The sequence below is a fragment of the Thunnus maccoyii genome, chromosome 8 (assembly GCF_910596095.1).
Source record: "Thunnus maccoyii chromosome 8, fThuMac1.1, whole genome shotgun sequence".
Classification (NCBI taxonomy): Eukaryota; Metazoa; Chordata; class Actinopteri; order Scombriformes; family Scombridae; genus Thunnus; species Thunnus maccoyii.
This window is the reverse complement of record NC_056540.1, coordinates 10,489,947-10,516,661: the sequence shown is the minus strand read 5'-3', so window position 1 is coordinate 10,516,661 and position 26,715 is coordinate 10,489,947. Positions and strand designations below refer to the sequence as shown.

The window sequence follows — 26,715 nt, the reverse complement described above, 5'->3', positions numbered from 1 at the left end:
CTGGTTGCGAAGGCATTCCCAGACTACGGGGACATCACACAGAGGGAGGAGAAGTTTTGGCACTTTCTCGCCAGCCTGGAGCTACGCCGCTGACCTGGAGGATGCTTTGACTGTGGCAATTTGAGAATGCTAGGGTGGCCTTGCAGAGACTGTGAGTGCCTATGCAGGCGCCTACCTGGGCAAGAGTCCATCTTTATCCTTGTGTCAGTCTCTGATGGCCTCCAAAGGGCTGTTAAATTAACGGAGGAAGTGTACATCATGGGAGTAGAGATGAAAGAGATGTATGATGAAAACCAATGACTGAGGGCATGGAACACTGACAGGAGGGAGCAAAAATTCCACTCACCCTCTGGAGGACGCTGTAATTGTAACTGTGGTGAGAGAGAATGTCAGTCGAGGGGCTCCCGCGATGGACACCAGAGTCACTATCCCGACCATGAGCAGTTTCCGCCTCAGGGGGGGCTACCTGTTACGTAGGGTGTCCAGGGATGTCCCCCACGTCTAAGCTGCCAAGGGGCAGGAGCCGTAGTCTGGGGTGGTGTGCCCAACGTGAGGAGGAGCCGAGGAGGCATGATGTGCGTTTTCTGTCGCAGCAGCAGGACGGTGACAGCAGCCATCAGGGAAACAGTTGGTAGCTGGTGTTGAGGCCCAAACCAACCTCTTCGACTGAGGGCCCCTTATAGCATGACATTTCCAAGGACACTGCTCGTATGAACCGTGGTGACTGCCCAACATCTTACATTAGGGGTGTGGTGGAAGAACCTGAAGTGTCCATATTAGCAGACTCAGGTCTGTGTCATTAATTAGTGTAGACTTCAATACGTAAGTCCCCGCCCTGCAGAACCGGTCCCTTAGAATGAAGTATATTGACTATGGGATGTTACTGTGCCCCTTCTTTATGGTGGTGAGTTGGTTTCTGAATGCTGTAACATGTCTGTCACTGATGTCATGACCATTCCCGCCAAGTGAGGCCCTGGTGCCAGTGAAGTTCTTTCCTGTGGTGATGCTGGTTTGCCTGCCACAGACTTTGAGGGGTATCTGAAACCTAACATTAGGGAGTCAACAGGACTGGTGGTTGCTCACACAGTGAATAGTGTGACATTAGCCTGCCTCCGCAATCCCATAGGGAAGGTGGTTGGGCCCAAATAGAGGTTGCACCTGTGTGAATTTTACCCAGTTGGAGAAGCAGATGTTTTATCACCCCCCTGTACCACTAGGACACATGTAGCCACACCGCGAGCTTTTGCAGGCCCTGTCTCCCTGGACAAGCACAGCACAACAGAGGGCAGAGCTGTCAGAACTGTTGCAGAGGTTTACTGTTTTTTTCAACCTGTCGGACAGAAATACAGGCAAGTGCACACTAGTTAAGCACCACATTAGGACTGGTGACCATCCCCCTATCAAGCAGCATGCCTACCATGGGTCTCCTGAGAAATGAGCTGAGACTGAACGTCAAGTGGCTGGTCTGCTGGGGCTGTGAAGGAGAGTTGCAGCCCCTGGGCATCCCCTGTGGTGCTAGTTAGGAAGGGGAACAGTGAAGATTCTGCATTGACTATCGTTTCAAAAGATTCACACCCCCTCCTGAATGGATGACAGCCTTGATGCCATGGCTGGCTCATCCTGGTTCAGCACACTAGACATTTCAAATGTCTACTGGCAAGTAGAAGTGGCCAAGGAGGACCGAGAGAAAGCAGCCTTTATAACAGGCAGGGGCTTGTACCGGTGGTGGGCCATGCCTATGGGTCTGACCAATTCTCCTGCCACATTTCAGCGCACAATGGAGCTCATCCTAAGGGGCCTGCCTTGGCACATCTGCATCATATACTTTGATGATATACTGATCTACAGTTGTTTGAGGATCACCTCCTACACCTGTCCAGGAAGTCCTGTCCAAGATGCAGCTTGCGGGCCTGAAGCTCAATCCCAGGAAATGCCAGTTTGCCAGGGACCATGTCATCTTTTGAGGCCATGTGGTCTCCGTACATGGCCTCCAGCCAGACCAATGGAATACTGATAAGGTGAGAACATGGCCAACCTCCTGCACCCCCTTGGTTGTCAGGGCCTTTGTGGGCCTGTGCTCATACTACAGAAGGTTTGTGCAAGATTTGAACTGCTGCACTGCTGAATCCTCTGGTGGAGAAAAATGTACCCTTTATGTGGATGGCTGAGTGTGAGGTGGCTTTCACCTACGTCAAGCAAGTGCCTGACTTTGCACTTCCTTTCAAGGTGTACACTGACACTTCTAAGGACTCGGTTGGAGTGGTGCTGGCACAGGATGATGAGGGATTTGAGAAAGTTGTAGCCTACCCCAGCCAGGCCCTCATGCATACACAGAAGTGATGGTCCACTTTTGACAGGGAGCTATGGGCCATAGTGTGGGCTGTGAGCGAATTCAAACACTATGTTGGACTACCTGCATTCTCTATCATAACAGACCATTGCCCTCTGCTGGGCCTCAGGCACATGACTATTGATAATTACCCCACTGCACAGAGAAGTAGGTGGGTATTGGAGCTGGACCTGTTTGATTGGGTCATGGTTCACAAGGATGACTCCCGCCATAAAAATGCCAACCCACTGTCTCGCCGGCCTGTTTCTCCTGACCCCATTGATCTGGATGCCTCTTTGGATGGTATGCACACTGTTGCCTCTGTGGGGGCACCAGACTGCTCTCTGTCCCCAGACAGGGCAAGAATGGACCAGGTTCCTGCCTGTTCTCTCTATTTTCTTTGTAACAGTGACAGTGACAGGGGGTCTTCAGCCAGCCTGAGGAAGCTATGAACTGAGCTTAACTGTCTATCGGTTATTAAGGGACTGCTGTGTCGGACAGTGCTGTCTTCACCCAAGGGGGAAGGGAAAATTTAAGTTGTGGTCCCCTTATCCATGGTGCCGGAGCTTCTTTAGCAGCTGCACATTTTTCAGCTGAACGTGTGTGGGAAACAGCTGGGCAATCCTACTACTGGCCTTTCATGTTGGGAGACAGTTGGGGGCCTGTCAGACCCACAGGTGTCCGGTCCCCAGGCAGAGGGCACCCATGGGGGAGTCCCGGGTTAGCCACTTGATGCAAAGGGTGGCCACAGACATCCTGGAGCTGCCGTTGACTTCATGAGGGAATAGATACATCTTGGTTGTGGAAGCAGTGGAGGACTGCTTCACAAAGTTTGTTATCCTGTATGTCCTGCAAACCAGATAGCTCCCACAGTGGCTCATTGCCTGTTTGCGGATTATGTGTTAGCGCATGCAGAACGCAAATTCTGCAACGATCAGGGCCACCAGTTTGAACCAGAGGTAATTCAGAGCCTCTGCCAATGGTTGGGGATAAAAAAGACATGCAACACTGCCTACAACCCCAAGTCTGATGGTGTGGTGAAGCGTAATAACAGGACTCAGATTAATCAGCTGGCCAAGATGTTACTTTCTCACGGGGGCAAATGGTAACATATGTGAAACAGGTTGCTTTTGCATATATAATGCCTCTAAACATTAGGGGTGGAGCTGAATCCAAATACAGTATATATAAAAACAATAACAATAACAAATATTTCAAAAAATTTGTTTTCTGAAAAAAAACCCCCAAAAAATATGTCAAATAACTGGTTTCCTCATGTGAGCGTGGTTGGTATTTTTGCTCCCCTGCCTGTGCTGACGTGACACTGAACAGAGCATTTGTGTGTGTGTGGCTGCTAATCTGTCTATAATAAACAAAAAAAATGTAAACAATATGGGATATTTTCAGAAAGGTAAGGCAATCTCAAACTTGGAAGTATACCAAGAGTCAACCCTCAGGTAAATCATCCAGCAAAATTGCAAAGTTGTCTGTGTTGTCAGCTTGGTTAAATAAAAACTATGTGTGCATTTCCCCTGACTGAGCAGCTGTCTGGAGCCAATGGTTGCTAACATTAAGTTTAGTTTGCTGTTGACTGAGTTTGTCTTGACGTGTTGGCGCCAGCAATATGTTGGTGATTTTGTGGCTGAACCCAGCTTTGAACAGCAGGGCTACCCCTTAAAACACCTGGTAAAATTTAAGGATGATACAAGTAAAGAGCAGACAACACCACCTAGGGATTAATTTAGAGTCCTAGGACTCTATAAGGCTCACAGGTTACTTAAAAATCAGAGGAGCAGAGTAAAAAAAAAAAAAATCAGGCAGGAGTCTAAAACTTGATTTGAATCAGATTTTAATTCAATTCTAAAGTTAATACATAGAATGGTACCTTCCAAGATAAAAACAGTAGGCCACTAAGTGAACAAATAACAGTACGAGTAAACCACTAAAAAGAATAAACACAAACATGCAATAAAATGAATCTAAAAAATACTGCATAGCAGCAAGGTCCATGAAGTACATGTTCAGTCCAGCGACTACTCTTCCGTGTCCACGTTTCTGCCTTTGATCCTCCGATTCCGTTTCCAGCTCCTTCCATGCCGGCTGCCAGGCCACTCCAACCCCGTCGGATCTGCGGAAGAGCAGAGACACCAGGGCAAGGAGAGTATTCCCCACTGCAAGATTAACAATCCTGTCTCCAGCTACGACACTAACTTGTCTGCTTCTGTGCTCACCACTCAAATGCCAGAGGATACTCACTGGGCAACAGCTAATCAACTGCCGACCCAGGCCCAAGTGAAGCTGCATTGGGGGACACTGGCTTCTGCATGTAGTACCACGGCAACTCCTGGGTCACTTGCTGGTCTGTCAGACTGCTCCGTACTCTGTTTCTGGGCTCTTCCCCAAACTGGGCAGTGTTCATGTGATTTGCATCTTGTTCTTCAGCTTTCTCTGTATAAGAAGCGTCCTGACCAATTGTGTGCAGCGCTGCTACACCTGTCGCTCATTCTGTAATTAGTAGCATGACTGGAGATGTGTCTCTCCCAGAATCATTACTGTCCAGTTCAGTTTTCATGCAAAGTTCAATACTTAAAACACACAAATAAATACATTAAAAACACACCAAATGATTAAGAATAAGAAGGCAATCGTTAACACAGAAATCCAAGTAAAGGTGACAACCGAAACGTGAAGTGAAATAAAAAGACAGCATACAAATAAAAACATGAAAAAGGCATTTTCACAACTTCAACTTGTTTTTCCATCACAAGCTCAGTGTGACACGTTTCCCGGGATGAGCTAACACTATTTTCAGAAAAAATTTGACAAAGCACAAATAGTGGGTTTTTTACGAATATTTGTTTCATACAAATATTTTAAAAATTATTTGTTTTCAGGAAGAAAAAAAAACTATGTCAAATACCAGCGTGCAGGTACATTACTATTTCAGTCTCTCCTCTCTGCTCCACTCTCCTCTGCTCCATTCCACTGTTACGTCTATCAGCAGGTCTCAACGAGGAGAGTCACATCCACCTGTTACATGACGCACATTTTCTAATTTGGACATCACTCCCGGAGTTGGGGGTGTTCCCCAGAGATAAAGCTGAGCTACTGACACACATGAGGTGTTCCCAAGGGACTCCCCATAACCTGTTGTTCCCTTTCTCCTTTCCACAGTTAGGTTGTAAAAAATAGGCAATAAATGAAAAGTGCAAAGCAATAATTGCCTTTGAAGTTTTTCCCTACACGTTACATGGTGTGCTGTTATGGGTGTATAAATAGGTAGAGGTCGGTTTGCAGTGAGGCAATGAATAAAATTTTAGCTCAGTAGTCAGTGCAGTCATCTGTGATCTGGGAGAGTCCAGTTCTAGAGTGGGTGTGGGGACCTTAATTAAAAGCGTAATAAACACAAAACAGGATTTTTGAGTCTCTTTCCACTTTTATTTGAATACAAATACAAATACAAATAATTTTGCTGCCTCAACAAATACAGATACAAATACAAATACTGGGCCCTATGCACATCCCTAGTCCCATCCTACCTTGGAGGCTTCGCTGGAGTGTTGTTGTGGTATGCTGGAATACACTGTTGCAGTGAATTTATAACTCAATTATTAGCTGTTTAAGGGATTTACAGTTCATGACATTCAGTGTAATCAGTGGTTGCTCAGTTTTTATGTTTTTAGTTTCCCCTTACGCTCGTTTTATAAGTTTTAATGTTTCAGAAATTTTTTATGGCATATAATATATGGGTCTAAATACTGCACGTGGGGGTACACCAGTCTCTGCTGGGATGTTGAAGTCAGATAATTATCCTTTTGGGGTCTAAAAAGAGAAAAACAGGAAAAATGGTGTCAAAGGAGTGTCCTCCCTGTGTGTTATATTGTTTTTTTTTTTTGGTTCTGTATATGGTGAAACAGGGACGTTTCTAATTGAGAGAAGGATGTGTGTAACTGTTCTATGTTTACTATGTGCCTCTGTATGTGAGGTACTGTGTCTCTCTGAGTTGCTATAGGGCAAGATATGTAGTTAGTGGACCTCTGCTGTTGAGCATGTTGTGTGAGTGTCACAATAAAGAGGAGATGGTTGCTGCTGGACATGCTACAACATCTCACGTCCCGTTTATTGTTTTTTCATTAAGTTCACACAGTTAGGCGAACCCAGGATGCTCAATTATACCTGTTAGGTAATTGGCGTGTTCACACCAAACTACGTTACTCGCAAGTCTGACCACGGGGTCATTTGTGTCTATTCACTCCAAACATCCAGAATATATTACTGTACGTTAGCTGTAAGCTAGCGAGCAATGGCAGGCACAGACTATGTCTTGGGGTGTGTGTGTTTGTGTTTGTGTTTGTGTTCTGTTCAGCCTCTGACTGAAACTCACCAGGAACTCAAGTTCTTTCTGTTATTTCCCTCCAATCTCTCTTCTTTTTCCCCTCTCTCTCCTCCAGAGCTCTCCAGCGCTAAGCACCTGTCTGTTGGAGAGCAGTCCTCTATCCCTCTGATCCTCCACAGACAACACTCTGCAAAGCGATATGCGCAAATTTTTCGCTCAAGTTAATTATTTTCAACTTGCATGAATATGCGAATGACGTTAATTTTGTGTATTCATGTTGCATAATTCGTGTCTATTCACCCCAGGCGATGTGAGTGACGCAAATTTTCGTCTATTTGTGTCTTTGCATTTGCGATGCCAACTAATGTGTGGTCACATTTGTTTAATATTTTGTTATTTTTCTTGTATAGTAATACTTCATATAATGTGCGTCTGCTTGTAATTTAATCAGTTATGGTGAACACTGTTTCTGTAAGAAAAGGAGGTAAACTTGCCATGTATACTCCCTAACAGTAGGTGGCAGCATGGGACTGTGGCTTAACCAGAGACTGTAGCTGTATGCATGTGAGCTCTGTTTTCCTCTCATTATCGCGGAGGACTTGGATGAAACCAGCCACGTCTCCCTGTCTCATTTCTTCTTTCCTGAATTTCAGGTCAGTTAGACAACAGGAATGTCAATGTTCAGTATGCTAACTGTAATTTATGTGATTTCATGCATATGCAATGTGCATATGCATGATCCGCTAGGTTGACAGCTTTGGCCTGGCGGGGGTTGGAGGGGGTGCGCTGAGCAAAAGTCGGGAGACTCAGCAGCCACACATTTTTCTGTTGTGTATTTCTCTGTTTAGCGTCTTCAGGTTAGGCTAACCCATTGTTGCTAACTTTGGAGCTAACTCGCTTCACTTTTCCAGCAGTTGGGGAGACAACGGACGTGACGTTTCTTGGTCTTGACAAGCTGAAGCATTTTTTAATGCCTCTACTGTACTTTTACTGCTAGACTGACAACTTACTGCTAACCTTTTCCTCTGCTCCGCTTGCATTCACCGTCACTTTTCTGCCGCTCACTGTCTCACTCAACCACTCACTCACCCACTATGCACACTCTTATTACGCACTGCCCTAATCCTTAAAATGAGCTATGCTACCAAGAGTTTCCAAGGCAACGACACAGAGGTTAGCTCTCAAATGCTATTGATTTCTGAATGAATGGATATTTGGCATTATTTTTGGCATTAAAAAAACATTTTTTTGGCCTGGCAGGTGTTCTCGTTGGCCTGACAGCCCGCCAGGCCTGTACTATTATAGGGGAAACACTGATATGATTTGATGTTGGTTGAAGCTGTTGTGTAAAATGAGAAGAGTAGCACGTTTTTTGTTCGTTGCATTAATGGCAGCATTGCTAATTTGCAAGCAGCTATTATTAGCTCTGGTGACTCTCTGTATATTTTACTTTGTTTGGGTATTTTGGTTTAATTGGCTCCAGCATTGGTTCAGTTTATGTTGCAACTTATATTGTTTAAGTGCATATCCAAGGAAAATGCAAATAATTTTGGTTCAGAGTGTTTTTGAAAAAGTGCATAATTGTGTGTATTGTGTATATTTGATGCTGTTTAGTCTACTGTACTAGCTACATCTCCAGTGCTTGTAAAGGTTAACCAACAGGGTTAATTAAGAAAAGTCTCCTAAAAGATTAGTTTATCTGTTACAGCTTAATGTGTAGGCTAATATTTGCAGATATGAGAAGAAACTACTAAGATGGAATACATTAAGTTGAAGTTTATTTGATATGTTTATGTTCATTTGGACAAGCACATATGCAAGAAATGTATATTCCTGTTAAAAAGACATTGGATATACAATGATGCACATTGAAAACAGATACACTTGGTTGAAAAATAGGTTTAATAAATTATTGCAGAGGATGTCTCCCTGTCTCATTTCTTCTTTCCTGAATTTCAGGTTTATCACTGTTATATTGGTGCTGCCAGGCAGTACCTGTCACACATTGACTTTGTATTTAATCTCACCACATGAAAAATTCGCTTCGCATTTGGTGTGAACACACCATAAGACTTCAGCCAGCAGCCAGTTAGCTTAGCTTAGCATAGAGCAGCTGAGCTAGCTTGGCTCTGTCCAAATGCTGGACTATTTCTTGGCCCAGAGCAGTGACTTCCTGAAGCCTCTGTTGGTTTCCTGGCAACCACACAGCAACAACTTCAGGAGGGTTTTGGTATGGATTAAACCAACAAGATATAACATGTTAAGAGCTGCTGGTAGGTGAATTTTGTATCTTTTGCCCACAGTCAAGCTAGCTGTTTCCCCAGCTGTTTTTTATTCTTTATGCTACAGCAAACTAAGCTAACAGTCTCCTGACTACAGCTTATCAAACAGATATGAGAGTGGTATTGAACATAGGCTATCTCTTTTAACTCTTGGTTAGAGAGCAAAATATGCAAATCTCCCAAAATGTCACATGATACCTTTAACAGTAGGGGATTTTATCCTTAAAAAATATCACTGTACCTAGCCACATAGTGAAGCACACATTTGAGCCCTGTATAGAAGACTTATCTATGCAATATAAAATGATAGCACATAACATATAACCCACATATTTAAAAAACCTTCTCAGAAAGGTTATTGTCTGTTTTAATATTGGGTTGGATGCTTGTGCTTGTGCGTTACAAAGGCCAGTGTGTGGGGGCTCTGATTAGCAGCAGAGAGGGCAGCCAGAGGCTTCCAGGGCAGCTCTGTTTGCAAACAGTGAGAAGAGCAAGGGCAAGCCAAAGCAGGAGATCACAAGGGCTGGTGTGTGTGTGTGTGTGTGTGAACGAGTGCATGTGCATGCATAATGGCATCTCTGTAAAATTAGACAGTGATGAGTAAAACTTTGCTGACTCAAATTCTGGAAGTCACTTCCAGATCATCATTCGCTGTAAAATATCATGATCTTTGACAGCGCAGAGATCAAAATAGATGGATCTAAGAAAAAAATTAAGTTGATAAATTATTGACTAACAAAAAGGCTGGCCAATATGAATATGTTAACCTTGACTTGGACATTTTTGCTAATGTGCTGAGTAGGTGTAAAACACCGACTTAACTTCAATAATGCCAAGTTCTCAAACTCATACTGATGCAGAGTACATATTTTCCTAATCGATTTGGGTGCAAATCCTCCACTGAAGGCAAACAGGACTTTAGTATTCATGGGGGCATGTGTGCCTCTCACTATGTTAATAATGCTGTCTTCAGACAGGCTCAGGCTATAATGAGGATTCGTGAATTCAAATCACAGTCTGCTACATATGTCAATGCCATCAATATACCACAGCTCGAACTCTACAGTTTCCTCTACATTTCTGACACGGGCCGACTTCTTGACCCTACCCACTTCAACAAGGGAGCAGTAAGGAAGTTATCAGTGCTCCCATCAGATAATGACAAGATGATGACTGGCCTCTGGCCCCGGCTTCACAACGCCATAGTTTACAGGAGAGCTGTTGGCAAGCATGAAAGGAAAAAAAATGGAGAGGTCTAAGCATTGCGGCTATTTACTACTTGTCAACATATCAGCAAGTGTGATTCAAGCAGAGGTCGGTGGAATTCAATTCCCTCCACTTTTCGAAAATAGACTTGCAATCTTGATTTTTTTTTAATGTCTGTTCCAGTTTCTCTGTATGGCTTTTTAACTGTGTTTTCCTACGACGAGACCCCATCTTTTCTTTAACCATCTTTAATAAGATGGGTACACAAGAGTCAATCTACTATAGCCTGCCTGCTCTCTGTGTATTGAACAGTAAGTGTTTATGTAAATGAGAGCTGGCTAGCAACTCTCCCTCTGGCCTGGTCTCAGTGGATGCTATTTATTCCCATGAAAAAGAGGGAGTTTAAGAGGAGATTGTTTTTACATAATGTCAGATGCTAACAGGAATTGTGATTTTCTGAAGCTCAAATGTTACCATGTTTAAATAGGTGAGCATCTGGGTAGCTTGGGCACATTTCCTCATACTCCATATCATCATTATACAAATTACTACCAAGCTGCAGTGTTTATTTGCTACAATATCTCTAGGCCTCTCTTTATGCTTCCCAAGCTGCTCCTTTCTTTTACACTTTCACTTCTAAACAGTTACTTTGAAGAATGAACTTCCGGTCATTATAGCCAAAGTACTTGATTAATTAAGTAGTGGAAAGAGAAAGCACAGAGCAATGGTTTACTGCCTTTTGGTCAACACTTGTTTGTTGGTGTTTATTAAAAATAATCCTTTGGGTGTGGAGACCTCTTAAATGGGGTTAGAGCTTGTTGAACGCAGCATTTCTTGGCGAATAATTGGATTGTGGCTTTGAGCATGCGTACGTTTAAATGTTGGAACCGAACAGTGCCTGGGGTGTGTTTACCTGAGACGGCTCTATCCCCCTTCCTATCCTTCTTTTCTCCCTCCTACCGTCCATCGCTTCTCCCCTCCTCTTTAATCAGCCTGATAAAGGATATTCTCTGCAGTCCCCCAGCCATAGCTCTGCAGCAACAGATTAAGCAGTCTGCACGTACACACACACATCGTCTGCTGCGGGGAGATGGTGGGCTGCTGGAAATGGCCAGACAGGGACAGGCAGAATTACAGAGGGTACAAGCAGCAGGCTGCAGATGTAAAGTGTGCACCCACACAGACACACAGAGTCACATATAATAAAATATAGATATTCAGGCAGGCACGGTATGTTTGCACATATAGTACATTCACATGCTTACACATGTAGAGCACACTGGCATGCACACTACAGTTAACAAACTCTCAGACGTGAAGTACTCTGCTAACAAGCGAAAGTGAGCGGCTCTGACATATTGGTGTGGGCTGATGAATTGGTGCGTGTGTACTTTGGCTAACAACACTTGGAGTAATGAGCGAGTTGCCCCTAAAGCAACCTCTGCATGCTGTGTTACAGAGATGGATGCTGCCTCGGACAGCTGTAGGAGAGCACATGCTTACCCATGTGGGTGTGTACGTACATGCACGTGCAACTGCACTGTGTCTTTTTTGTTAGTTTGCAAGAGAGAACTAGGAGGACGAATGGACGTTATGTTTGAATGCATGAGCAGAATCCTCTCGGGGTCATCGCAAATGTCCCAGTCTTTTATGTGATCACTCCGGCACTAGACTATTTGTGTGCCTATAAACACAGAGTAGAGCAGAAGAGCCTGTTCGATTGCTTTTACTATTCTGGGGATGTTGTGTGGAGACTGTTTGCTCATCTGCAAATGGCAAGCGAGATGCCAAGTCAGAAGCATTAGTGGATGGTGTTGCTGATTTCAGACACGCTTTTATTTACTCTGAACGTGAAATTACACCACTCAAGCTGTTTGTGGCACTAGAAAGCTTCTGATTTTGTAACCTCCTGGTGGCACTTGGAGGTCTCCAAAACCATTGTTCCCAAAATACATATGCCAACATTGCCGCCTTTGTGACAAAACCTATCATGCTTTACTTGCGATGGCTTTTATAACTTCACGGAACAGGGCAGCGGAGAATACTTTACAGCAGCATCTGTCTGTGGTTGTATGTTCAGTCAATGCGCCAGCTCGCAGATGTATGCAATTCTTTATCAAAACAATGAATGCAGGCACATTCTTTGTGAGGTATTTATATTGGACAATGCGCATTCTCTCAAAATCTCTCTCTCTCTCCATGTTGGCTCCCAAGTGAGACAAGACTTGCTCTGTGAATCAGCTTGTGCATCATTGTGCCCTCATTTAGCCTCCGTGATGCTGAAGCTGTTACAAGCCCAGATTCTCACAACCTTGATAGCTGCTGCTTAAATCACACACTTTTATGACCTAGCTTCCCACCCTGACACACTAGACTGAATAAGACAACGTGCTTTATAGTTGGAGAGACGCTGCACCTGAACTGATTCTCAGCACAGTGTAGCGTGTTGTTCCTGTGGTTGGCTTTGGATTTACAGTCGATGGAGTAGTTAAAACACAAGTCAGTGGTGCCTTTTACGCATATGGCTGTTTGCGTCGCACAAGGCTGCTATTATAACATGACACGGAGGACTAAACACACCGTGTTGGTGCCGTGATGGTCACATCTCTCCTTGACCACTGGCTGTAGTTTATTTAAGCGATAAAAATGCACCACAGTCGTTAAAAGTCAGTTTGTCATGTTCAGAAAGTTACCTTGAAAACAAAGATCGGGCAGATCTTGAGCTGAGCCAGTTATCCAGGGACACAGAGTGAAACCAAGCAGAGAAGAGAGAAAAGTTTTTGTTGTCTATACTGGCAAAATTGGAAATGTACGCTTACAGAATCATGTGGAGAGAGGTTAGAAACCTCTATACTATCATCCTGGGATCATAAGGCAGTTTTTCTTTTGTGCCTGCATTTACACATGCGTGCAAATTCTCTTTAATAAGGTCCTGAACTTCATCAAGACACACACCATGATGCCATTATCTGCACCCCCAGAGCCACGCCGGGCCCCACTGGCTGATGGGATTAAGGAACAAAGAGAATCATGGGATTAGTCGGGTATGGTAGAGGTGCTGGAGTCTGGAAGGCAACCATTTTGTTTACCTTTGTCTTTATTCTTTTATTCCATTTCCTCGATGTTGTGTTGTGACTTCCCTGTCGGGGGCGGGCGGAGAGTGATATCTTGTTTGGCTCCTGACAGCACCACTTGGAGAGGAAAATGAAAAGAGATGGTGATAACACAGAGACTCACGCATTCACACACACCTCCTGCCGGCCTGTCCACCCCACGCTGTTCATAGGGCAATTCAGGCCTGGCAATTTAGGGCCGAGTTAAAGTGGAAGGAAAAGCCTAAAATAGCAAGGAAAAGCGAAAAAGAGAGGGGAAGAGGGGGAAAAAAAGGAGACCTGGGGAGTGATTGGTGAAATGGTGGGGGACAGATGTAATTTTCATACAACGGCAGGGAAGTGATGTAATTTTCTGGATGCAGTTTGTATGTGTGAGTGTTTGTGTGCACGCATGGGTGTGCGTATGTGTCTGTGTGGGGTGTAATGTGAAACAATGAAGATGCTAAAGTAGCACTTCTATGGAGGACTCATCAACTGAGAGAAACAAAACATCCCATTTTGGCACTGTTGTTTTTTTCTTTGGAGACAAAATTGATGCAAGTTTTCATGACATAATGTCCACTTTTAAAATAAAAGCAGTTTTCATATTGTGTGCAGGTTTAATGACTGGTTTGTATCACAGTCAGACACATTTGTCTTTAGACCTTATTAAATGAACCTTCCCTCTAAAAGCGATGATCGTCAAGTCACTTTTTGCTTTTCATTTTACAATCCAGTGACAAAACAACATGTGCAGCAAGTGTAATCTCTGGCAAATGAGCTTTAAAATTTGGGAAGGACACAAGTGATGTCCCTATCAATGCAATTTGTGACTTTTATTCTTGCCTTCTCTGTTGGACTTGCCAAACTAATTTTGTGCCGGGACAACATTGTTTGATGCATTGTGCTCCTGGCTGTCTTGGTAGACAATTAGTCTGACACATGAATTAAAGAATACGAGGCCATTTTCTGCAGGGGATGGATCCCTCCTACTTGAGCATATATCCATTTATTGGGTAGTGGTGTGTATGTGTGTGTGTGTGTGTGTGTGTGTATGTGTGTGGGGGGGTAATTTTCATATCATAGAAACATTAAAACTTTAGCGTTTGGTAATTGGATGGTTTAATGACAGTGCTCTCAAAGTGAACCAAGGGCATCTTTGTTTTTGAATTTGAACTCTGAATGACACTACACTGGACAAAATAACACAGGACAAAAGTCACTTTAAAGGATAAGGCTGGAAATATTTTTCTTATTTTCAATAAATCCCAAGAAAAGATTGAAACCAAGGATACATTTATCCTGCTAATGATTGTTGGTTTGTGTAAACAAAACCTGTGCTAGTTTATTTCTCTGTGTTATAGTCCTCTATTGTTGTCCAAAAACCATTCAAACATCTGTGAGCCACACTGTTTACACTGGATGATGTTTCTTTATAACCACAAACATGGACATTGTAGTTTAATTTTGAGTCAACCTTACTGTACACTGTCTACTGTAAATACTCCCTAGAGCACAGAATGTGTATTAATCTACAGCTGAAAATCATTCCAAACAAATGCACCATTCAAACCAGAATTCAAAAACTTATGGCCACTTGGAGGCAGCAAAACAAGCTGTAAAGACAATATTGACATATCATCTCCTTATAAAGTTGATAAAGCCAAAAGGTGCCTATTTATACATCCAGCCGACACGGAAAACTTTAGCATTTATTTTGAGTCTTGTTCTGTCTGGCACCCAGTGAATTTAAGTCCAATATTCACTTTCCTTTTAGCTTTGTTTTGGTCATCTGGCTAAAGGCTCTATGATGCTAGTTGTCTGGCTGCCATTTGGTGCTGGACTGGTGGCATACAATAGATTTGTCAAAGTTTGTTTTTGCTAAAAACAAGCAGAGTTGATGAGAGCAGTGAGACGCAAAAGCCGCAAAACCAAAACCAACAGCTGAAAGATGCTATTAATTCTCTGTGGTTTTGTCACTATGACACTATGACACCTTCCACAATAGATGTATTGATTTTTCGTTGTTAAATAGGGTTAGGGTTACATTAAGACTACATCACTACAAATGCCTTTTTAATCCTAATCCTATCGACTGGGTTACCCGCATTTTTCATGACTTTGTCAATCAATTTGTTCTTAATGACTTCATATCATTGTTTTCTGTTTCTGTTTTAATTTTTTTTTTTAAAAAATACCAATGTATTGATGTCCTGGGGGACCCCAGTCAAAAGCACCCAACTCTGCCTGTGCAGTTTTAATAGATGGGACTATTTATTCAGTTCATGTTTGCCATGAGTCCTAATTTAAAGTATCACACACTGTCAGGGGGCTTGAAGGCTTTGTAGAAAGATTGTACTTGGGATAAAAGCTGCAGTTTGTATTAAAGAAAAGTATATATTTTCCTTTTACACAATATGCAAATGAACTGTGACTCTCCTGAAATAATAATAATCTGTTTTTTTCCAGATGAAATTAATTACATAACTAATAATGTTTTGAGAAGAAATAAGTTAACATTTTGCTATGATGGTTGTTTCTTACAGTAGTTTATTCTCAGTCGGTAGTCCTTGTATGTTAAATATGTGGGTACGATGAGGGTTAAAGAATCAAACTATATATTTAAGCTTCAGAGGGAACAGTTGCCACAGACAGACTAGGAAAGTTGGGCAATATTGAAAGTATATGTTTTATGTATTGTTGGTTTTGGTCATTTCATTGTTTTTGTTGATATGTCACTACATTTGTTGCATATATATTATAAACCTACAACTTCAGATACATATTTTTAAAAAATATTTTCCAGAAATGAAGCCGTTGCCATCATTAAATTTTCTGTTTAAATGTTCATCTCGACTGTAGCCTCCCGCTCTCTTGAACATCCAATCCACTCACCAACCTTCAATCATAATCAGGCTCTAAGGTGAGTGTCACATTTAATTCCTGCCTCTCTAACTGTGAGTGATGGTGTTGAATTAATCTAAATAAAACTGGTGATGTCATGTGGGCACCATAAACATGGCAGGGCAGGTTCCAGTTGTTTAATTGTCTTCTTACCTCATCCTTGTCTCATTATGTAGACCGTAGGTCAGCCACAAGGTTAGAGGGTGTTAGAGGAAAAAGATAGATTCTGCTAGTTAGACTTCCTGGCAGTCTGTGCAATAAATGGACTTGATAAGCTTTATTGGGCTGTGTCATCATGTGACTGAATAGTTGATTTAATAAATCCTATACCCAGAGGTTACGGTGAAAGGCGGATATGTTTCAAAGCCCATCATAATCTGCCCAGATAATTGGGTAGTTTAAAATAAGACCTGATAGCCAATCAGGGATGTCAACCTATTTTTAAAGGTGTAAACACACGGGTCATGACCTCATGAAATCACAAAATCTATGCAGCCAAGCAGATTTTATTTGAGCATTCACCTGAAGATAAGACAGCATTTACTGGCTCCTCTCGTGACCTCCTCGTCCTTGTGAATTGCAGTGGGACTGTTAGTGTCTTGATGGAAGGTTACCTCCCGATATAAAACTCGCAGCCTCTGCAACAACAACTTTATAGAACACCTGTGGGAGCAGGATTTTATGAGCTCATCGGCTGCATGATTTTACATTTTTCAGTTGGCAAAGTGACATATGCTGCAAGAAACAAACACTCAAGTCCTTGAGACACCCGCATCCAAAAAGCTGATGAGCTGCATATAGATGGCGATAGGCTGGAGTCAGTCACGTTGGTCTGTGACAGTGATACACATACCAAAAAGCTGCGAGGTTATTGTCCCCTTGAGATATTAAAACTCAGATTTCGAAAAGAAATATAAATCGCAATGGTTCTCTTGAACCATCGGGCCAGTTTTAATGACGCATACTTGATGATTCTGCACTAACTACCAATGTGTCATTACATCAAGTCAAAACGATGAGTCAACAACAGTTGTCTAGTGTTAATACTCAATTAGCACTCAATTTTAAGAGCTTACAATAACTGCTCCCATTTGCATGCATTTTGCATAACCAAGCTGGCAGAGGCTGACTCAGAGGAGAAGTAGTTATATATCTCCTTGTGTTAGAGCACCTCAATTCTTTTGGGGGCAGTTGAAATTCCGCAGAAGCCCAGTTTTCATTTTCATGGCTGCATTTACATGCTGTCCTACTGTCTGCCCCTTCCCTATGAGTTATATCAGGGGGCTTTATCACCTGAAATAAAACAGAGATAAATGTTGCTGAGAAAGTGTAAAACACAGACCTATGTGTGTGTATTGTGTGTGTGTGTGTGTGTGTGTAGGTAGGCATATGTGTGCATGTGTGTGTGCGAGTGTGTCTATGTGTTATTTAATGCTCTAAATCTTGAGCCCATATGTGTGTGTAAACTATGAGCATTCTGCAGACTAGGCTTCTCACGCCGTTCTTGTGGTTCTGCTGAGGATGCACTTTCAGCTCAGGGCTGCAGGAGGTCACTGTCTGACAAAGCACATACACATATACACGCACACGCATGCACACACACACACACACACACACAAACTTACAGATCCACGTGTGCATGTGTGTACCTTTCCTGACATTTGACACAGATATGGATTCAGCTGCCACTAAAAGAAGTTCATTCCCTTGGTGACATTTACCTGGGGTTACCAGAAATCATTAGTTAAGGTCAGTTTCATAACTTCTGAATGGGGAGGGGGATAACAGACTCGACTCTATCTATACCAATCCACTGGGCTGTATAGCTGCAGGATATATAGCCATGTGGGTGGGAGCAAAAATGTCCTCTGAAATAGATCTGGCACATTTTGAGGAACACTGTGTGAGGGAAATATCTCTAGAAATGCAGCTTTTATATCCTTTAACAGACAGAACCATGCTCATAATGAAATTTGAAAAGTTTTTCTTGCTGTATTACCTCTATTAAGGCCCTAGATTCTCATTACTTGCACCCATGGTGCCTCCGTTATCCTGTTTGTTCTTAAACAGTTTTCTCAGTCTTGAGCTCCTTTATTTGGAGATGTTTTTGTGAACTTTTGAGCTCTCCTGAGAGGCTGACTCCACTCCCTCTGAAAGCATAACTCTAAAGAATAACAGGGGGAAATCAAAGCACTGTGCTCAGAAATATATGGTAAATACAAACACAACAGCTCTGTGTACGTGCTGTGTGTATCTATATGTATACAGCTGAGCTGTAAGAGTGAGAGGTACCAGTGGAGGGATTTAGAGGAGGCTGATGCGCAGAGGCCTTGCTGAATAATTATCTTCCACCAACTCTTCTATTTCTCATATTAACTTGCTATACAAATAGGAATATCACTTAATATTCCCCTTTCCCCTTTTCATCCTATATACACAAGCTTCACTTCTCACAATACATCTACTTACAGCATCCACTGACTTGGGATTCAGTCAAGTTTGCTATGGTGCATAGTAATAAGGAAGCGCGTGGACAAAAGGAACCTTTACAGCTCACAGATGCAAATGGATTCATTAAAAGTCAGCCTCATTCGATCACTCAGGATCAGTCGGAAGGATAGAAATATTCCGATCATGTACCATTGGCGTAAGCTATTTCTTTCTCTCTCCCCTTTCCCAGTGAACCACGTCTCAACTGACCGGACTAGAGTGTCCGAGCAGACTCGCGAGTGGTTAACTGAGGACTGCAGAGGATCACCAGTCGTTTAATGACACAACATGAAACACCACTGGGACATAGTGTAATATCACAGCACAATTCAATTTAATCATACCTGGGGGGTAATTGATGGGATGGGCAGGGAAACAGTGACACAAGTAAAATCCAATAAAGAAAATACAAGTGACAGATTTCGCAGGCTGTGATATAATATAAGATAAACAACCATTCTTGATAGCCTTGTCTAAAACATTTTCTTTACTGTTCTTTCTGCCCACGCACATAGACACAAATGTCAGCGGCTACATGTAGCTACAACTGCATATAGTTCAGACAAATAGAGAGCTACTATAGAAAACACAGACATTCTTGCTCATAAACACATTTCTAACTCTTTTCATGTGATGCAAACATATTGTATTCTGACCCAGCACTAGTGAGACAGAGTGAGAGAGCAGGACATGCTGTTCACTTGCCAAGCTGTGCAGAGCTGATCTAACTGCGGACCCTCGCCCTGCCATGTGAGACAGGACTGGACTAGACTGGACTGGATTCCCCTTGTCGTGTCGCTGTGACTCCACATGTGTTGGAAATGGATACAGGCAGGTAGGACGCTGGCTATGCATGCTTTAGGCTGTGTAGAGAGGCTTCCTCTTAGTCTTCTGTACTCAGCAGTTCCTAAGGCTCGTAGAAAAAACTTTGCTCCAGTCCAACACAAAAGAGATTTCTTTTCTGTCAGCAAAATTCTCCTGTTTTTGTTGAGTCTGAAATGGATCCTTCAGTGGATACGCACACAGAGTGGGAAATTGAATTCTAGTATCTATCAAGGTTACCATATATTGTACATTTGTGTTCATGTCAATGTAAGTGCAATGTGTTTCCAGAAAATGAAGCCGCGTCCTCAAGCAGTACAATTTAGGGAATGCTGCTTTTTGGGCACAGAAGGGCTCAGTGAGGTGATGGAGAGGATGATTGAGGAATTTAAGGGATTTCTCAGTGGGTACCTGTCTGAGCCTTCCCTGTGGTGAGCAGAATAAACCGCTATTTAAAATGATATATTTAGATGATTTGGTAATTATATGGTGAGCTGCCTCATTAAGGTAATAAATCCTGAATGTTAATGTCAAAATTTAACTTCACACTGAGAAATGCTATGAAATGCTATACTGTTCAATATGTTAATATGTTTTGAGTTATAGTAAAGCACTGGTGCCTGATGTGTTCAGAGGGGTGACTAATTATTATTATCAAAATTTTACCAGTAAGTGGCGCTATCACACCGATAAAACTTTACTCAAGGGAAAAAGTACAGTAATGGTGGATGTAAATCACAGGTTAATAGGCAGTGGTGGAAGAAATGCTCAGATCCTTTACTTTAGTAAAAATACCAATACAGTAATATGAAAATATTCCATTATAAATAAATGTCCTGCGTAAAAAATCCTAGTAAAAGTACATAAGTATTAGCAGCAAAATGTAAAGTATTGCAGTAAAAGTAGTGGTTTGGTCCCTCTGACTGATATATTATTATATATGATATCATTAGATTGTTTATAATGAAGCATCAGTGTGTAAGCAGCATATTGTACTGCAGCAGCATAACATACTGTTGTAGCCACTGGAGATGAATCTAGTTTGGAATTTTTCTCTTATCTTTGATTTTGGGTGACCTCGACTACACGCTGCTTTTTGTAAGATGTCAAGAGCCAAAAAGGTTGGAAACCACTGGTTTCATCTTCAAAAATGTGTTGTATTTTAAAAGCTTGTTATATTATCCATTGTGTCAAATCTTCATCTGCAAAGTAACTAAAGCTGTCAAATAAATGTAGTGGAGGAGAAAGTACAATATTTCCCTCAGAAATGTAGTGGAGTGGAAGTATAAAGTAGCATCAGTCTCAAGTAAATACTCAAGTAAAGTATAAGTACCTCAAAATTGTATTTAAGCACAGTACTTGAGTAAATGTACTCGTTAATTTCCACCACTGTTAATGAAAGCGTGAAGTGGGAGGAGGTATTTCCAGAAAAAATATATCCCATTAATTTTCCATCGACAATGTTTCTTGACTGACAGTTGGAGCACAGAAACACTCCTGGTTAAATCATCAGTACAAAGGATTAACAACTGTGTCAATGTCTGGTTGTTTGATAAATAGTTGAAGGTAGTAGCCTAAAAACTTTGATGTAGAAGTGATCTATAACTCCAAAGGTACATTTTGTCAAGAAAAATCCAATAACAAAACTTAAAATTCTGTTGTATGTGCCATTAACGGCAGTCAGAAGCTAAGCATTATGGAAAATACAGTCTGCAGCTTCAATTCACTTTTAAATTTGGTGTCAATTTTGGATGAATTCAGCAACTATGGCGACATGTTTTGTTGTCAAATACAACAACAAAGCAGCCGAGGTGCATAAGTATTTTGACACATCTGCCATGACAAGACATGATTTCTCAGGAACCAACTTGAAATAAATAAAACAGGAGGCCATTACATGAACTTATAGAGTAGTTACATTATCTGGAAGAGTCTATTGTTTTTATGTTAAGTAAGATATTGTTTTGGGGTTTTTTTGGAATAGGAATACAGAATGGGGGAAAAACATATAAACACACAGATACACCATGAACTGGACACCATGGAGATTAACTTTTGAAAAATAAATGGATTCTTTCTAAAATTGAACCAAATACAATGAAACAATAGAGAGGTTATTTTGAGGACATTGGTGAATTCAGCACATTTGTTTTTTTTAGTGGTTTATGTAAACTGCTTTGTACAGATATTCCTGCAAGTAGTTTGTCCAAGGGAGTTCTCACATATTATTCACAACGAGACAACATTGGCTGTTTTTGTTTTTGTGTTTTCACAGGAAATAAGAAATGACTATGTGGCAAACTACGTTTCAGGACATCTAGAGTTGAAGTGTCTGCATGCATTTATCAAGTCAATGTCACACTTGCCACGTGGGTAGTTTCCTTGGTGCTACAATGTCACTCTGATGAATTAATTGTCTGCATTTCTTATGCAGAGACAGAGAGAAGGAGAAGGGGATGAGTATAGTGAGCAGTAGGGGACAGTAATTGAATCCCAGAGTTATTGATTTAGCCAAAGTATCACTACGGGAGACCTCCGGCCAAGATAAGTTGTCCGTAAAACTCTGATTAGCATTTACTGTGCTAATAGCAGGCTTACTGTAATCATGTTTTTGTTTCTCTCACTATCTCTCTATGCCTTTTTCTCCCTCTCTCATCTTCCCTTCTCCTTCAGTCTGTCTCACATGACTCCTTCCCACCAACATGATACTTACAGTACTTACAGTAAGTACAATCCAACTCCCTCTTCCTGTCTACCCTCCTGCCTCCCTCCTCACGTTTTACTCTTTGCCCTTTGTCTCGGTACCTTCAATCTTCAGCCAACACCCCTCAGAACCTCCCTGCTCTCTCGTCTTGAGTGTCTGATTCCCTTGGTACTACTGAGAGCATATATATGCTTGTGAGGGTGCAGACTTCTTCAGCAGCTATAAAGTCATGTTTCTCTCCCTGGGCCCTGAGCCAAAGGCCAGAGATGGTGTTTTACAATGAGCCACTGTGCAGGCAGGGGCGGAACTGCAGCGATGGCACTTTCCTTGCAGTCCCTGGCCCGCTCACCACTCCCCTCCAGCCTCTCAGCCCCTGGGGATCCTTGGAGATAAGGATTGAACATCTCCGGGTGCCACTTTGCATAAATGTTTAATAGCAGGGAAAACATTAGCATCAGTAATTAAAGCAGTAATTTAAGCCTAGACGGCATCAACAGGCAAGCTACTTCCACGCTGGAATAACACCACTGAAACACAGTAATTAGCTTTGCTTTGATTGGACGGGAGAGTGGGTTCAGAGACTGCGTGTGTGTCTATGTGTGTATGTGTGTGTGTGCACTTTTGCACATCTCCATGCACATTACAAAGGAGACATACTTTTTGTTGTTTGCCTACCTTCTATGCAGGGGAGAGTTTTGCAAATAGCTTGTGCTTGCTCTTGATTCATGATTGATCTGCTGCTCCCTGCATGGCTGTACTCAAGATTGATTGTGTGTGAAAGTACCCAGTACGTGCATGTGTGTTAAATGGCATTTGACATTGGTTTGGACAGTGTTAAACATTGGCCTTAGGAGGTCAAATATTGTCTAGGACTTCCCTAAGGAAGCTGATGTTGTCCTATGTCATCATCCATGTCCTGTGAGCCTCTCCCTCCCTCTAATTCCCCCTAAACTCTAGACTCTAACCTTTCTATCTGTCTGGGACCTCTGGGACAGTACCCTGCATTCTTTTTCATTAAAGCGCTATGATAGCAATATGGCTGTGAGGGAGGATGATATGTTTTGCTTTTTTCCACTGGCATCAAAAATCGTTAGGGGTGCAAGGAGGTCAGCCTGGCTCGTATCTGGCTTTTAATGGCTCCTTAAAGCTAGGCCCTAGGGATGGGTGCACACACACACACACACACACATTCACACACACAAACTGTAGGGTGTCTGAAACCAAGCCAAAACCTTGCTCTTATCTCCACTCTCTTTATTTCACTCTTTTTTTTTTTTTGCTCATTCTCTCCCTTTCTCTAGCCAAATAGCTGCAGCCTTTGATATATTGCAAACGACTATTGCTGGAGCATCACTGCTCTTCTATGATTCTAACTCATCCTTGGCTCTATTTAAATTTGCACTCATGATTATTTATTTCTCTATTTCATTCATACTTCTTGTCATTCCAAAACATTCATTTCCTGATTCAAGATGCGTTTCTATTAGTCAAGTGTCTTCTTATTCAGACAGTGACATGCCTGCATTCATGACCTTTGACCTCTTCAGGAAAGAACACTTTTCACTTGTGGCGGAAACCTGCCGCTTCTTCTCAGTATGCTGATAGAGTTTCTGTGCAGTTTAATTAAGCGTATTGAGTTTGCATCAGCAGTGGGGTGTTATATGGCCAGCTGGATGCGCACACAGTCATTGACATGCACGCACACTTGCAAATACACACTCCCGCACTGCCATGCACGCTCCTATCCATCCCAGCTGACAGCTTGTTAATTGCCAGGGGGTTAACTGGAAGTGGTGGTGTAATTGCATCAGAGTTTTAATTTACCCTGGCCTCTTATTTATTTACCTACCCGTAGATTTTAAAGCAGCATTAACCGTCTGGCTGCGTCAGGACAAAGTGGGGATCGACAGGCTCGATTGTCAGTCCAGACTCGGTCCAGACAGGCTAAGACAAACCTGTAGATCGTTCAGTTAGACTTTGCCAAAAAGAAATTACCTGCGCTGTGATAAAATCTAATAGTGTGCTGCATACTTTTGAGGCAGAATATTTAAAGCTTATTGAATAAGAAGATAATAATTGAGTCACTGTGATGTTCTTTAAGGCTTCAGGGTCTTTTCTTACTGAACTGTTACAGTCTTTTATAATCTATGGCAGTGATGAATGACTAGCCTCTGCATAGCTGTCTTATTATCAATGCTTTGTGCAGCTAGACTATTCTGAAAAATACGGAATATTGCGGTTTATGAGGCCTTGATGCTTGAATGCGTGGCATTTTATGACTGCATTGCCTTTTTTTTTTTCCTCCATCGCTTTTTTTTCGCACTTCTGACCTCGGGGAAACAGCAAAGCAGGAAGACCTTGGTAATCAAATTTATTTGACAGGGAAGCAACTTAAAAGCTGTGCTGCAGACTAGCCTTTAGTTGAAGGCTTTAAGATAGGAAGAGGGGGAGACACTCCTATGGAACACGCTTTTGAAAAATGTCATCTCCTTGATCTATCTGACTTTAGTGGCTTTGAAAAATGACAAGATTAATTGGAAAATTATAATATCTGTTTCAGTTAGAACTTTTTGTAATTTTATTTTTTATTTATCCTTTATATATAGCCAGGAGATACAGGATCTCTTCATCCAGGGAGTCCTGGTCAAGCTGGCAGCAAAAGCGGTTTCACATAGAACAATTTCACATGATTGAACATATAAAATACATAAAAGCTTCACAAGGAAAGAGAGTAAAAGAGTAAAAGAAGAGAGGCATACAGGCCATACCATTGATATCCATAGCACAGTCCACCTCAAGTCAAGGTTATATAAAACTGCAACATGTTTCCTTCAGGGCAGTTTGTAAAGGACCTTTAAAGGTATTCAAAGAAGGGAGAGCTTCTAAGGTAATGGTATTTTGCAGCTCATTCCATGCCTAAGGTGCATAAAAGGAGAAAGCAGTTTCACCAAGCTCTCTAGAAGAATCCGATAAGTAGATCTAGTGCTATAGTTGCTGGTATGATAGGATAAAAGGCTGGAAATATAAGTAGGTAGTTTACCTAACAATGTCTTGGAAATAAATAGCAACATGTGTATTTTTCTGGTATAGAGAGGACCATCTTATGGATTCATATAAATTGCAACCTGCACTTCTTACAAAATGTAATGCATCATGATATGCAGAATCCAGTTTTTTCAGTAAGGATGAAGTTGCATGCATGTAAATCACATCACCATAATCTAATACAGATAGAAATGAGCTTTGCACAATTTGCTTTCTGGCTTCAAATGGAAAGCATTTTTTTTAAATGTAAAAAGAACCCCACAGTTTAGGCCGAAGCATTTTCAATAGATTATCAATATGCACATCCTTCTTTTTGATCTGATGGGTTTCTTTGTGTTATCTCTCTCCCTCTCTCTCTCTCTCTCTCTGTCTCTCTCTCTCTCTCTCTCTCTCTCTCTCTCTCTCTGTATCTGTGTGTGTGTCAGCATGGGTTTGTTCAAGCTATACATCAGAATGACACTGGGTGAGCAAGGTTGGGAAATGGGATAAATTCCCAGAAGCAATCCAAATCTGCAGCTTGAAGCCTCTTGCCTTTATCTATCCAACCCCCCCACCACCATAACACCTGACACACATAAACACACACACACACACACACACACACACACACACACACACACACACACACACACACTCACTCACTCCTATCCATCCATCTCCTTGACATGATTGTCCCTCTCTTGTTACTATATGTTCTAATCCATCAGCTATGAGTAAAACGGCAATTACACCCAGCCGTCGATGCAGCCAGCAGACAGAGTCAGAATTATGGCATGGTACATTACTGCAAATTGCTATTAAAGTTCCTTTTTCTCCTCTAGAGCATGGGGAGCAAGTGGAGAGTAATGGACACTCATAATAAGGCACATCATTAGGATAGATTTAGCCATCTCAAGGTTTTAATTGCAGCCTGCAAATTTTCCATGCATGCAAGAGTATCCCACAGTGTGAGTTGTGGTTTTCCTCTTACTGCCCGCTCTGCTCCTGAAGTCAGAGTACTCACTTTGTCTTAACTGACTGTGCCGTTTCTGCCTACTTTTATCACTACTTTCTCTTTTTTTCCCCCTCATAATTTCAAGCACACATTTCCAAGTTATTTACAGTCACCCACCAACACCAGCTGGGATGCTTCACTGCGGATTTACAAGCCGACTGTTCATGATCTCATCTGGATTAACGCACGCTAAAAGGTGGAACTTGCTAAATGAAATATGGCGTTGCCTCTTGATATATCAGAGTGATACATGAAACTCTGCAAGAACAGTCGTGAATTCAATTACTTAATGAGCAACTGAATAACCCGCTTGCCGTATGCGTAGAAGGGCATCGGTAAAAAAAAAGAGAGAGTGATAGAGGATAGATGGAGGGAAAGGTGAAGTGATGAGCGGTGTCCTATAAGCCAGTGCTCGAAGAGATGGATGGAGTGTGTGTGGGTGGAGTTGTCCTTGGTGTGGTGCTGATTGTGTATGAGGTGGTGCTCAGCAGGACAGATGGTGCTAGTGGGC

General features: G+C 42.1%; 1 long non-coding RNA gene across 1 annotated transcript; it reads right to left on the bottom strand.

Annotated features, from left to right (window-relative positions):
- Positions 1-4,161: 4,161 nt before the first annotated feature.
- On the bottom strand, positions 4,162-5,184 carry LOC121902179. Its single transcript, XR_006097478.1, has 2 exons — positions 4,586-5,184; positions 4,162-4,457 (listed from the first exon to the last, which is right to left on the bottom strand). It is a non-coding gene; the product is annotated as an uncharacterized LOC121902179 (long non-coding RNA).
- Between the last annotated feature and the right edge of the window lie 21,531 nt (positions 5,185-26,715).